This window comes from Leopardus geoffroyi, chromosome A1, assembly GCF_018350155.1.
Source record: "Leopardus geoffroyi isolate Oge1 chromosome A1, O.geoffroyi_Oge1_pat1.0, whole genome shotgun sequence".
Taxonomy (NCBI): domain Eukaryota; kingdom Metazoa; phylum Chordata; class Mammalia; order Carnivora; family Felidae; genus Leopardus; species Leopardus geoffroyi.
This window is the reverse complement of record NC_059326.1, coordinates 165,273,698-165,289,088: the sequence shown is the minus strand read 5'-3', so window position 1 is coordinate 165,289,088 and position 15,391 is coordinate 165,273,698. Positions and strand designations below refer to the sequence as shown.

The 15,391-nt window shown below is 36.0% G+C and overlaps 1 pseudogene; it reads right to left on the bottom strand.

Annotated features, from left to right (window-relative positions):
* LOC123581100 overlaps positions 1–15,391 on the bottom strand; it is a 101,444-nt pseudogene that overhangs the window by 19,923 nt on the left and 66,130 nt on the right.

The following is a 15,391-nucleotide window of genomic DNA, read 5'->3' as shown; positions in this document are numbered from 1 at the left end:
TCTATTAGTATCTTTATAGATTTTGCTGAGCCTGTGGAGGACATAAGTTACTACCCTATTTTTACCACCCCTTTAAGCCACTCACAGAGATTACATTCTAAAAAGATTAAGGGGCACATGGGTGGTCCAGTGGGTTAAGTGTCTAACTCTTGATTTCAGCTCAGGTTATGATCTCATGGTTGGGAGATCCAGCCCCGCATCAGGCTCTGCACTGAGGAGGGAGCCTGCTTGGGATTTTCTCTCTCCTTCTCTCTCTGCCCCTACCTACTCACACTCTCTCAAAATAAATAAACATTAAAAAAAACCCAGAAAATAAAAAAATAAAAATGTTGAAAGACTCTCTAATACAACATAACAATTCTTATTTTTATTTTTTTTTTATTTTTTTTTTTTTAAATTTTTTTTTTTCAACGTTTATTTATTTTTGGGACAGAGAGAGACAGAGCATGAACGGGGGAGGGCCAGAGAGAGGGAGACACAGAATCGGAAACAGGCTCCAGGCTCTGAGCCACCAGCCCAGAGCCTGACGCGGGGCTCGAACTCACGGACCGTGAGATCGTGACCTGGCTGAAGTCGGACGCTTAACCGACTGCGCCACCCAGGCGCCCCAACAATTCTTATTTTTAAAACTAGTAGTTAGCACATAGTAGGTTTTTTAATCCTCAATTTTGATTACTTGAATAGCATACCGTCAGGCTCAGCCTCATGGGTAGCACCTGCAGCTTTGCTCAGTTGACTTTGAACTGTGGATCCAGGAACATACAACTGAGATTTATCATAGATAAAGGATGTTTACCAATAGAGAATGAAATGACCAAGCTTTTTCCACAAGGAAGGATAAAACAAGTTGTACTTTTTAACAGTTTTCATATATAACCTCAAATCCTGTTTATCCTTTTACCTGTAGCTGATTTCACAATCAATTTTAATTCTAAAGATCAAATGAAGAATAAAAAGGAGAATATATTTTATATTTTGAAAATCAATTCTGAAAAGCAACTGCACCAGCTTTCAAAACTTTGCTTAAGAATTAGTTGAGTAGCATTCTGACAGCTACCAAGCCACTCTCATGGACAGTGGTCTCTGCAGCCCATCAGGCTGGTAAGAGTCACCAGGTGCTAGGTCGGGCAGGCACACAGGGATCATGCATGCAGATATGCATAGGGTTCATGGACATATCAGCTGCTGCATCAACTGCAACATAAAAGGCCCCACATGGAGGGCCATGTAATCACCCTGATGGAATCTGAGCAAGTGGCTTGGAGGCTGTGCTGAGCCTACAGCATCCTAGATGTCTGAGTTGATGACCACTTGGTCCATATGCATGATTTGCAACTATTAAAAAAGTGTATATACTGTATTTCAAAAATAAAAAAAATAATTATTTGAGTAAAATAAACACCTATATTCTGAAATAATATTTCCCAGAACGGGCAGTACACTTTAAAGGATTATTTCATGTGTATTGACTTCCTATTTGGCAGTCAATAAATTGACAAAGAGAAAGATGTTAAATACAACTTACTCAGGTAGTCCCAAATATGTGTATTGAGCAAAAGTACTTAAAACTGTATAAATTCCAGTTCTTTGCAAAGTCATTCAACACACACACACACACACACACACACACCCCTAGACTGCTACACTTGGAACAGTACCTGAACTAACACTGAAAACAAATAATTTTCTACATAGTACACTTTTGTGGATTTTGACAGCAGACAAGGAAAATAAATGTTTCATCCCAAACCCTCCGGCTTTAAGCCAATGTTGTACCTTCTTGTTTCCCCCCACCTTTAATGCTTTCTAATATCCCAGAGGTGAAAGATGGAGGGTTATCTGTAACCTCAGGTCCTATCACTTTGAAGTGGAGTGATTGCAAACTCTCAAAATCAGGAAAATTGAAAATTTAAACGTGAGCTTTCAGCTTCATTCCTGAGTTTTTGATTCTATACAGTTAACTTTGTATGATATTGGGGATAAGTAAGCTACTAATGTCACTGGAGGTGTAATGATGTTAAGCAGACATCACATCACAGTCACAGATATCAGGATAAAATTAGCTTATTCTATCAGAAGACATCAAACCTCAATTTTCATAAATAGAATACATGGATGGCACTGATTAAAGCAAAACAATAATTACAGTTAAAGGAAAGAAAACTATAGCTTCACAGAGTCACAGCCAATGTTTTTCTAAGCATTTTAGATGGAATCAAAGCCAATCCTAAAAACAATTGACTAAGCCTGCATAAAGATTGTTCTTTAGGCAAATTAATAAACAATGACTAAATCTTAGTAATGATAGTCCTGAAGCAAAATGCACATATCTATGTATAATTTCCCATTACAGAGTATAGAATATATTAAAGGGAGACAAAAAGAACCATGATTGTCCATGACTGTATTTAGATAGTTGGATTCAAAGAATTCTTTTTAATCATTACCTAGGAGATTATATTTGGAAAGAAAACGTTAGTCTCACTTAAAGATATATTCCTCAATTAGATTCTGTGGTAAGGAGAATTATAGATGACCCTGAAGGTTCAAATGCACCAGTATACATGTCTCAACAAACTCTCCCTCTGACTATTGGAAGAACTCCGGAATATGATGTGATATAAAGCTAGGTATTTTACATGACAAAATATTTTCAGATGTAATTAAAGCCCTTAATCAGTTGTGTTTGACTTAATTAAAGGGGAGGTTACCCTAAGAGGACTTGATCTAATCAGGTAAAAGAAAGACTAGAGCCTTCATGGAGGTCAGATATGTTCTGCTGGCTGCTTTGAAAACATGAACCAAAAAGTCAAAGTGTCAAGGCAAAGAACTGAACCTAGTGTTAGTCTCCAACAGCTAGCAAGAAAAGGGGACCTAAGGGGGACTTGGGTGGCTCAGGCAGTTGAGCGTCTGACTTTGGTTCAGGTCTTCATCTCACAGCTTGTGAGTTCAAGTTCCCTCTGTACTTACATCTCAGAGCCTGGAGCCTGTTTTGGATTCTGTGTCTCCATCTCTCTCTGCCCCTCTCCTGCTGGCACTCTGTCTTTCTTTCTCTCAAAAATAAATAAACATTAAAAAAGAAAAAAAAAAAAAAAGAAGGAAAATGGGACCTGAATCATACAGCTGCAAGGAATTGAACTCTACTAAAAACCATAGGCTTTGGAAGAGGGCCTCAAGCAGCAGAAAGGAACACAACGTGGAAACCATTTTGATCTCATCCTTGTGAGAGACCCTGAGAGGAGAATCCAATGAAGACATGCCCAGATCCCTGACACATGGAAACTGTGAGACCATACATGTATGTTGTTTTACATGGTTTAGTTTTTGGTAACTTGTTACATAGTCACAGAAAGTGACTCTTAACCTCAGAGTAAACTCTGGTTCCTACCAAGAGAACCAACATAAGCTTTATCTATTTTTATTATAATCACATATTGCTTAATTCAAGTCAAATCACATTTTTCCAAAAAAAGTTATATATTTTTTGTCAAGAATATATTTCACACACAAATACCCCATATATTCCTCAGGGACTATATTTTCTTCATTTAGACATAGGTATAATTTGAAAGAAGTTCTACTTTTTACTCTCAAGCAGGCCCAAACTATTCATATTTCACTGATTAAAGCATGTTTAATTGTGGAACCTTAAATTAACACTCAGAATTGAAAACATAAATGCCTTATGATGCATGTGGCTGCAAAACTTATAGAGCATATTGATCCAATACATAGAGTTGCAGAAATATGTAATCATGTACAAGTATAGCTACTTGAGGAAGAAATTAATTGCTGAGGTAAGTTTTAGTTTGCTGTGTTTTGTAATGACACACAAAATAAGTAGTATGTTTAGTAAAAAGCAAAATATATTGTTATCTTTAATATTCATCACATTTGCTTGTAAAGGTTTTTTGGCCAACAGTCATGAATGTACCAACTATTCACAAAGCATTCTCCAATGTGCTCCTAAGGATGCCTAGATTGCTATCTGCTCACAGAGGACTTACACTTAAGACTCTTAGTTGATGCTAATGTTTTCCCTTCTCAGAAATAGTTAACTCCTGATTCAAAATGTTTATCAGTAAGGATAGATCATTAGAATAATTCTATAACATGGATTTTTATCTGTTTTTACATTGTGGGAAATCATGACACTTCAAACAAAGTAACCATTCTTCATATGCTGTCACTCTGCATGACTAGAAAAGGGTATGATGGACTATTCCCGACCCCCTGCTAATAAATCTTCCCAAATAACTTTAACAACTTATTAAATGATTGCAATGGGTAAGCCTGCTGTGCAGTATCTTGCATTTCTTATAGAACACCTAAAAGATTTTAACCCTAAATGCAAAGGCTAAAGCTTAGCAACTTACTCTGAGGTCACAGCCAGTGGAAGCCAAGCAGAGATGCTAACCATCTATCTCATTCCGGAGCCACTTTTCTTTCCCAATTCAAATGACTCTCCATCTTGTCTATATCTATCCTATCACTAGCCACCAAATAAATTGGTTTCCCCTCCTTGACTTCCTCAAAGAGCATCCTAAGCTTCATTGCTCTGAATCACCCAATTCTGAAGCCACAGTAAACAAGGAGAAAAAACAAGATGGAGAATATTAAAAAGGATCATGTTCTTCCTTTTATAGGCTTCCATTCTGAGGCTGGTAAAATGACTGAACACAGAGGCAACTTAGAGTTTGTATTCGTCTATGGGACTAAACAATCTTATTTCTGAGTCACTGAAATTAAAGGGGATTTTTGGATGGTTTATATAATATGCAGTAAAATCACCATCCTGCTAGAATTTTCATCTGGGTCAGGGAAATTTACACTGAATGAATAAAATTTAAGGGGGCAGTGGAAGATAAGTTGTGCTTGCTCCCAGCTAAAGTTGGAGCATTTTCTTACCCCTATTTGCTTTAATACTGCTCTCACTCAAATAGATTTAGCTTTTATAATTAACTATTTTGGTGACAGAAAAATCAATGCAAACTGGCTTACAACAATGGAATATACTGACTCATAAGCACAAACCCCAATGATGGCACTGGCTTGTGCTATCTTTCTACATTCTTCAATGGGTTAACTTCATTCTGTGGCCGTGCATATTGGCAAGATATGTGGATACAATAGACACCTCCTTGTTCAAGTCCAGTGGAAAGGAAATCTTTTCTGAAGTGATCTGAAAAGCCTGGAGAGTCACTCTGATCAGAGTAGCTTGGATTATGTGCTCACCCTAATTGAATTATGTGGCCAGGAATTGTTACCCAAGGATGGGTGTAGGCTTAGTTCATAGGCCCCTTACTTATTGCTAGAGTGAAGCCTGTTTCAGGCCACATACACTGGGATTAGGGGAAGGATAGAACTGCAAATGAAGAGCCAGGGCTGTCACAAGAAGGAAGAGTGGATACTGGACAAGCAAGTAACCATCTACTGAGAATAATCTTTGTAAAAGTTCTATTCCAGGAGGATTTATTTATTTCTGAATATTCCAAGCATTGTACCAGACTTTAAGAACCAGATCCATTTAATTTAAGCCTTTTTTTCCACAAACTGCAGTCTTCATACTTTTATACATTAGCTTTTTACATCTTTGACTATTATCCCCATCTGCAGGTGTTCAGCCCTGAGTTAAAATAAGAATCGTTCAGAGCCTGTGTTCCAGAAGCTTGATGACAGTCTTTCTCTCTTGTCCCATTGTCAAAGATGGGTTCAAGTGCTGCTCATAAATGTTTAAGAAGAAGATGAAATGTCTAAATCAGCCAAATGAATAGCCAAGTGTGATTTTCAGTCTGTAGCTTTTACTTGATGCTAAGTTATTGAAATTTTCTCAGAAAGACTCCAGAACTACAATTTTTCTAGAATTTCTTTGTCAGAACCCTCGTTGAGTTTGAAAAGCTGCACTGCAATGATGAAGCCATATAATGGCCTTCAATTCCATAGCCATTTGCTCCCACTTGCACATTTAAATTTGTAGCAGAAATCCAAATGTTTAGCTTAATTGCCCTACTATGAAATACAGAGATTTATGAAAAGATGCTAACAGCCTGTCCCCGTGCCATCATTGAAAAGGCTCACTGGGTATTCAATAATAGGAAAGAAAAAAAGCATAAGTATAAAGAGGCAAAAATTACATTTAAATCAACATGGCAAAAGGTTTCCATGGTACAAAGAAAAATTAAATCAAACAGTGGGGTTCTTTTCAATTGAGGCCTTTAAGGAAACGGGCAAGATGTAATGTTCTTTATTTGTCAGACAAGTGACACAGTTAATCAGTGCTAATTGCCCAGGATTGGCCTCTCAGTTATGTCAGTTAATTAAAGTACATTCTCATATGTACTGACCAAACCCCTGTATGTGGTTGGTAGACAGAGAAATGGAAGGCATAGATAGTGGGTCCCTCTGTCACTTGGAAAAAGAAATCAATACTGATTTAGTTGTAGCAGAATTGAGCTATTTTGTCTGCAGTCTTTTTATCTGCAAGGCCCCCTGGCCATCAGTGTGGGAAAACATTCATGGAACGAATGCATTTAGCAGGAGTAATCATCATCATCGTGAAGTGCTTATCAGAAATGAAGACAAAATGCAATTAGGCTAGATTTACAGTTGGACCAATAATTACCACTCAGATGTTTCAGCTGAATGGAAAATACATGATTCCAAACCATGACATTTGTGTTCGATTGCTTTCTCCTCCTTTCTCTTGTGATCTCTAACCCTCCTCCATTTTCTTTTCTTCTTTATTTTTTCACATATAAAATATGTCAGTCATGATGTAGCACAGCTGAATAATTGTCATAGAGTCAAATGCTTGCAGGTGGTTAATGGAAACAGAAAATTAAATGAACAGCAGTAAAGAAACTCATACAAAATTAAAGAACTCTATTGCAAATTTAAAGGGTCATTTGGTTTCATCAAAAATCAAATAATATGAATATGTTATCCTCTGCATGAAAGAGACTATGTTAAATTGTTTTGAGAGCTGAAAAATGAGCAATCAATGGTGTGCTAATGAAATTTGTGAAAAAATCATGCACTATTGAAATATGCTGTAAATTGTCATTTAGTCCCTGCAGATGAAGGCCTACTTTGAGGGATCAATTTTTTTTTTCTTGAACTTATTGTTTACCTAAATTATTGAATTGAAGATATGACTTAAAAGAAGTTAAGACTGTTACTAAAAAGAAATCAGAGTAGGATTAAACTAAGCAGACCTTTCTATCTTTCTTAGATGCACAAAAACAAAACAAACAAAAAATAAAATAAAATAAATCCACCAAACTAGTTACTCCTTCAAAAATGTCTTGTCTGAGACCTTTTCTCCTCATGTGACAGAAACCCAGCAATTCATAACACATTCACGATATGCCCAAAGAACTGAATCAATGGCCCCATTGACCTGCAAGGACTTAAGATGGTTTAGATCAACTAAGCTCTCATCTGCCTGGCAGTTTTGAAATATATAATTGATAAAACCTTTGTGAAAAGAAAAGCTGTCTTTCTGGTGAAGAATTAGATATGATGTTGTATGGTGTCATTCAGAAGTGGATTTCAGTTACAGATTCTTCAAGAATAGATTTCAAGATTACAAAGCATTACATTCTTTATTCACTCCTTTTTATTTTTCATTATGCTCTTCATTCTCTGGGAAACCCAGAAGTCAATATGAAATGTCTTTTGTCCATCATAGAAATGATTTTCTTCTTTGCTGGTTGCTCATATCAAAGGGAAAGAAAAATGAAGACATATAATTGAGTCTTCATTGAAAATAACTCAGACATTTGTGACATTGCCTTGAATGGCTATCTCGTAGCTGAATATTTTTAACGACTAACAAAATCTTAGAGGGTGTTTGAAAGTGAATCAGTTTTTCACATAAAAAAAACAAGACAAAAATAAATATTCTTAAAAGAACAGCTTTAAAAAGGTTGAAATAAAGCATGTTTTTTTTAAACAATATAAATCCCTTAAGATGATTCATAGCCTTTTCAAATGCAAAACAAAATGTATCTTATCTTGTGCTAATGAGAAAGAAATAATATAAACACACAGTTATTTTCTTTTCAATTATCCTTGTTGATTTAAACCATTAAAAGTATCTTTGATAGTTTTTTTCCCCTCTGTCAAACTTATGAGTTGTCAGTGGATTATATATATAAAAGTGATGCACAGGTGAAAATATTGATTCAACCTTTTTCTGAGAGTATCAAATACTTTTATTTTAATAATACCTAGCAAAGGTAAAGTTTAGTTGCTTGTTATTTCATGTTAAAGTAATATAAAAACCAAAATACCTCAACGAATCTGACTAGTTTGCATGAAAAATATAATGAAATGCCCAATTTTTTGAGTTAAAGCATTTTTTCTTTATATTTTTCAAACATTACTTCCATTTTAAAATTTTTTGTTTTTTTTCAACATTCATTTATTTTTTGGGACAGAGAGAGACAGAGCATGAACGGGGGAGGGGCAGAGAGAGAGGGAGACACAGAATCGGAAACAGGCTCCAGGCTCTGAGCCATCAGCCCAGAGCCTGATGCGGGGCTCGAACTCACGGACCGCGAGATCGTGACCTGGCTGAAGTCGGACGCTTAACCGACTGCGCCACCCAGGCGCCCCAAACATTACTTCAATTTTAAAATTGTTCTGCCCTTTTTCTTTTTTTAAATGTTTTATTTATTTATTTATTTATTTATTTATTTATTTATTTATTTATTTAGAGACAGAGACAGAGTGCAAGTGTAGGAGGGGCAGAGAGAGAGAGAGGGAGACACAGAATCAGAAGCAGGCTCCAGACTCTGAGCTGTCAGCGCAGAGTTCGATATGGAGCTCCTAGCCATTAACGAAACCGTGAGATTATGACCTGAGCTGAAGTCAGATGCTTAACTTGACTGAGCCACCCAGGCACCCCTGAAATTTTTCTGCCCTTTTTCTAACTGAAGCCCTTTAAAGCCCCCATGTTTATATAACAGTAATATTGTTGTCATTTAAATCCAGCCATCTAAATACTAAATGTAGAAACATTACAATTTTCAAAATGGTACTCTTTGAAGACTCACTACTACGAAAAAATGATAGATGAAATTCATAGCAGGGACATTGCCATTATTCCCATTTAACATCATCACTTTTCTGCTGTCACAGACTAGAAGTCTGGAGTTCTCTCTTGTCCAGCAAGAGACCAGACACAGAATTGAATACAAGAGAGGCTATGTCCAGGTGGAGACAAGAGCTCCAAACAGGGGTTTCTTCTCTGTATTTATTGAGCTCACAAGATATTACCCACATGATGAATGTGAAGAAAATAAGATCTTACACAGATGAACATGGAGAAAACAATCAGACTGTAATCATTAAGTTGTGTGTGTAAGAAGCAAATGGTCTGAGGGGCATGTGGTGTTTGTGATCAAGGTACGTTGGCACCAGACAGAAAGTAATTTCCTGTAGGTGATATAACGAGTTACTTGTGATCCCATTAAAATATCTGGCTAGCTAACCTCAGGCGCTTTGCTTCCTGGTGGCGGCTTTCCGTCCTAAGCTTTTTCCTAATCCATTTATGTAAGTGGAACCATTTTCCCACATTCTGCCTTTCTTAAAGGCAGAATTAAAATTAAATTAAAATTTTAACTTTTTTTTTTACCTTTCAAATAAAATGTAGGAAATTTTTATGCCAGAGACAAACATCTTTATTTTCATGTATTACACTGAAATTTTTATATATATCCCAGCCCCATTAAAGACCTGTATTCAAGATTTCTGTTCAGTACAAAGGACATTTCATACAGATAGAATACAGTGTATAGATGAGTCTGAAACATTATATATCTTGATAAATACATTCCCTGTTGATAATTCTATTCCGTTAAATTAATACATATCAAGGCTTGAAGTTTGAGCGGAAAATATAAAACATCTATACTAGTATTAAGAGTGCCTAAGTTCAGGATGGCACTAGAGGCTAGGAAAGATGTTTTCTCAGCAGTCTGAGATTCTGTGGATGAGACTAGTCTAACAAATATTAAATAAATACAAAAATAAGTTTAAGTTCATTGTAATTTTCTAGAGCTGTCAAGGTAAAAACAAAATTTAAGGAAAACCAGAGTGGAAAGTGTTAAACCCTGCTCAGGTCCACCTTCAGAAATAGGGCGCTCATTATCCCAGCCACCAAGATGTTTGCCACTGACAGCCCAGAGCTGAGTTCCTCTCCTGGAACTACACCTCACCTACTGCTACTGCCTTGAAAACTTGCTTGCCTTCACTTCATTCTGCATCTGGTGATTTATGTCAGTACAAAGGTTGCACCCTTGCCTCAATTCCACACATGTCTAAAAGGCCACTCTTTTCAACACTCCCCATGGGATCAGATAAAATCATTGTTATTACCTCCTTAATTTGTGCAGTACTGCTTCCCTTATATCATCGTCATTGTGGGTTTCTTCAGAGCAAGCCTCAAGAAACTTTTGCACACAGATCCTCATCTCGGAATTGGGTTTCCAGTAACACAAAGAGAGAGACCTTCATTTGTCCTTGAGTGATAGGAAGCATTTAGATAATTAGAGAGATGAAGGGAAAGCATCATAGCCTGGTGTGGTATGGAACACACAAACTGGTGAAAAGTGCAAATGACTCACTATGATCCTAAGATGGTGAAGAGCCCCTGGTCTGACGATCTGAGAGATTTTCAGGGAATTACTTAAAATGAGAAGGGAAAAGATAGGTGTTGGTAGAATGTGAAAGATATTAAACGTCATGTAAAGGATTTGGATTTTATTGAGTAGATGTTTGCAAGTCACTCTAAGACTAAAGTGCAATGCTTAAGGAAGCTTGGTTAAGGAAGGATATGCAGGATGGAATAGAATCTGGAATGGCAGCACAAGTCCATGTCTTAGAGAGTAAAAGCCTGCAGAGGGACAACAGAAAGAAAAAACAAATTTCTCTTTCCACTTTCTCTCTCTCTCTCTCTCTCTCCCTCTCTCTCTCTCTCTCTCTCTCTCTCTCTCCCTCCCTCTCTCTCTCTCTCTCTCTCTCTCTCTCTCTCTGTGTGTGTGTGTGTGTGTGTGTGTGTGTGTGTGTTGTGTTGAAAAAGAGAAAAAAAAAATCTGACATATACTTTCTAAGGAAACCCTGGAAGGAATGAATAGGTCTTTTGATGAATCCTTTTACGAACTGTTACTTCCAAATCTACCATCAGAGAGAAATAACCTGGTATATTTTTCCTTCCATTATGTATTTCCTATTTCTATTTTGTAGAGATACTCATGAAAACTAAAACAAACATGTGAAAAAAGCCAGAAGAAGAAGGGGAATAACCAAAGGATCTGGATAATGGTACATAAACTAAATAATTGCCTTCTGGAATAAATGAAAATTGTTTTTCTTTAACTCAGCCTGCACTCTGTGTTCAAATGATCTCCCTAGGATACAAGGTGAATGATAAAAGACCTGAAGGAAATAGTCAAATTTCCTAAAATTTAATTACATTTTTGTCAACCTTGGATAAGGCACTAGGTGCTCATCACACACCTTGTTGTCCAGGACCATTTTCGATATTGTTCTTTCCCTTTCAGAGCACTTTGAATTTGTCTTTGAACATGACAACATCTATCATCCTTCAGTGAATTAGCAAATGTATCAGTAGGTTATCATTAATATCCAAATAAAGATCCTAAATGCAAATTCCTGGCAGTCTTATCATTACTCTCAAGTACTCATGCTATTTCTATTATTTATTTCTAATTTTTTCACAATTAGGAAGATGTCCAATTTAGATTATCTAGCAATATCTCCTCATACACGGATGAAGAAACAATTAAGAAGGTAAATATTATTTCAGATAACAACTATTACACTTGTTCCTTAGAAAAAACTGAGGCTACCGTAACAGATTCATAGATCATTTTGCTGACTCTAGCCTAGGAGCCCTTGGAATAAAAAAAAAATACTATATTGCGATGGGCTCCTCTAAATTTCTGTCTTCCTAAGAAAGGAGTTATCCAAATTTATTGGTTTAAAGACTTCAGTGTAATAGCATTTGAATCTAAATGGTTCCCCTTCATTTTGATTTTACATTCTTAAATAATCAAATATAGGCCCAACATCTAAATTCCTCCAAGTAATGGTGAGGAAAAGGAGGCTAGAATAGGATACCTGCTTTAAACTTCAACCACACATTAAATTTCCATCAAAGTAACTTAGTAGTTCTAAATGTGAATCGAAGTCTCCTATTTTCTAGAAATTCCTCCTTGCCTGATCATGGAAAGTTGAGTTCTGACAAAAATCCTTTATTTAAAAAATTCAAAAGGACATGATTTTTTTTCACAGGTCACTGACTCTTACAAATATTGCCAAATAGCAGTGATGTTCTGCCATGTCTAGCAAAACATAGGCATTTAATACTGAACAATAATGTACTTTGTTGTTCTTTCTGCCTAGTTTTTTAAGAGTGTGCTTTGACTTGATTTTGTAATGAAGCAGAGGGAATTGTATCTATGTTTTTCTCTTCTATTTCTATTTTGTCATAATTGTCCAAATTATCTTGAATAAAATGACAATAGGACATCTGATAACATCTTGAAATTATTCATATAATTCTGGTATTTCTCTGGCCACACTAAAGCTGAAACTGCATTTTGGCATACATTGCTAATTGAAGATTCAAGTTTGACTATCAGAATTCAAGGTGGGCAACCAGTGCCTGAAAATCTCTGGAATCCTACAGAACTCTCTTAATACCAGTCCCTGCATCACCACTATTGAAGTAGACAGAGGTTATGCAGGAAGGGCGAAGGGAATTAGCAAACTTTTTAAAGTCACTTGCCAACAAAGTGAGGGGAAAGAGTTCTTGGAATATAAGTCAAAGGAAACGAGGTTTATCAAATGGAATAGGTGACAGCGATTTTCTTCAATCTACATCATTTTGATTGTGCTACTGAATGTCACAGATAGCTTAGCAAGAAAACAGTAGTAACATTTCCAGAAGTATTTTTGTTTCACGTAATTAAGGACTTGTATACTCAAAAAGTAATTAAATAATGGAACAAAATTATGTGGAGCTGTGGACATTTAATAATATAATGAAGGGTTAGGGACCCAAACTGTTTACTTACTTAGGTGATTACAGCAGATGATTTACATTGAGAATCAATCAGTGTTTTTCAGGTGTTTCAAGATTATTCCAATCAAAGTGTCATCTGCTTAATTTTGCAAACAAAGTTTTTATCTTATTTTTTCTACTTGTGATTGGACTAAAATGTTCAAGGCTACTGAAAGTTAAGTGAATAACTTCTTAATTGGCTAATTTTCACTTGGGAATTAAAATGCAGACAAAATACAGGTCCAACAATTGTTTGGGGGCATTTTAGGCTGTGGCAATTTAATAACGAGAATAAATAATAACAGCAATGAAAATTATCATTCACAGGGAAATTTCTATGTTCAAGGCACAGTTTGAATCATATTTTTACATTATATCAACTCATTCACTCGTTTAATATAATCTCAAGTAGCCCTACATGTCTTAGATCTTTTTAGCCATGCCTCACTTTCCCTTCTTACAGACATTTTCTTGAGTTATGCAATAAAGTTATGGAAAAATTCTATAAATTTCTTATTTAATTCTAACCATGACTTTGTGGAAGAGATTCTGTACTTGACATTTATAGCAAACAGAAAGTTCTGTCTTTGGCTGTTCATGATTCAGCGGATACTTGCCAAATGGAGTTATGGCAAATTACAGATTTTGAGTATGATAGCAAGTTTAGCATTAAGGTAGCTTGTAGTTTAGAAGTTTTATGTTCTAAATCTTGGAACATACGACCTTCGATCATTAATAATAGCTCTGGGAAGATGTAATTCAAGACAAGTGAGTTTCCCTGAACTTTTAGGGAAAGGATTTCAAAAGATAGCAGAGACTCTGGGAGGTGAGTGATGCCTCAATGTCAGAAAACACATCCCATTAGCTTGCAAATGAAAGCAAAGGACAATTCTGTGGGAAAGAGTGCCAGAGAAAAATATCTAACACTTCTGCCAACGTCGTGTATGGACAGGTTGGTAGGCACCTGAAACCAGAGCAACACGACTTTCAAGTGGTGTTTCCGTAGGGAGCCCCGGTCACTAACTGTAGCCTTGCTGCCATCTCAACAGCATTAGTTCTACTTCCCTGCCATCTCAATTCAAACAAGTAATAAAGGCTCTCCAGATACAGAAAGTATTTCTAGGGCAACCCCATCTTAAGGCAGCTACAATTATTAGCAGCCATCAAAATATGTCACAGTTTGGATTTAGAAATCTAAAATATTAGTGACGGAACATAATTACCATGAATCTCAAAAACCAGTATTTGCTTGATCTCCTAAGAGAGAAAAATGTTGTCCATAAACACGAACCTGTGGATATATTTAATCTAACTTACAAACTCTTAAAACCTATCTCTTTATGGCTAAGGCAACCTATTGTGTACCACAAAATTTCCTTCACAAAAATACAGCTGCCAAAGTGTCAGGGCTTAAAGTCATCGTGTGGTGTGGTGGTTTCCCCAATTCAAGTTGGGAGATATCTTTAGTTAAAATTGTTTCTTGAAATAAGTCCTCAACACAAAGGATTGTTCATATCAATTCTTTTTGAAGATTTCTTTGACTAGTCTTATTTGTTTCATCATACTGGCAAATTGTAGGCAGATCTATGAGTTTTCCAATACCAAGTCTACTGAAACTTCAGATTTAAATTTCTTTACACACTAGTATTGCAATTTGTTTAAAAATAAGCCCTAAAAATGCCTTAAGGGTACCTAAATATTATTTACTCAGAATATAGTAGATGATAGAAATAACTTTAGGCTACATTCCAGGGAAATCTTCTTCACTATCTGTCATTAAGGAGCTTGAATCCATTGAAGAAGAGTCTAATAGTTCTTTAGAAGGGCTATCCACTGAAGATGCAATAGAGAATATGTTTTAAAGGGACAAAAAAATTTCTGTAGTGTTGGCTGTTTTTACAGACCTAGTGTAAAGTTTTACAAGTCTTTATGTTTTTCATAGTTTTTTATGAATAAGAAACTGACCAGCATTCGAGACAGAGGGGAAAACAACTTTTCATCTTGAATTAACTGCTTGTTAAAGTGAAAACTAGTACAATATATTTACTACGTAAGCTCAAGGAGTACAAAAATGTCTTGAGTTATTTTATTATAAACAAAGACATATTATCAACATTCTTGTCCTACATACTAGAAGAAATGCTACACTGAAAAGATTTATCTTACCACTTTCAACTGACATCTGACTGCCTGAAATTGGTCATGCATGTGTCATTTTTACGGAATCCAAGGAACTTACAAATTGTAAAGAAATATAAAATGAACTTTAAAAAATCCCATATTGTAGCATGAATCTAC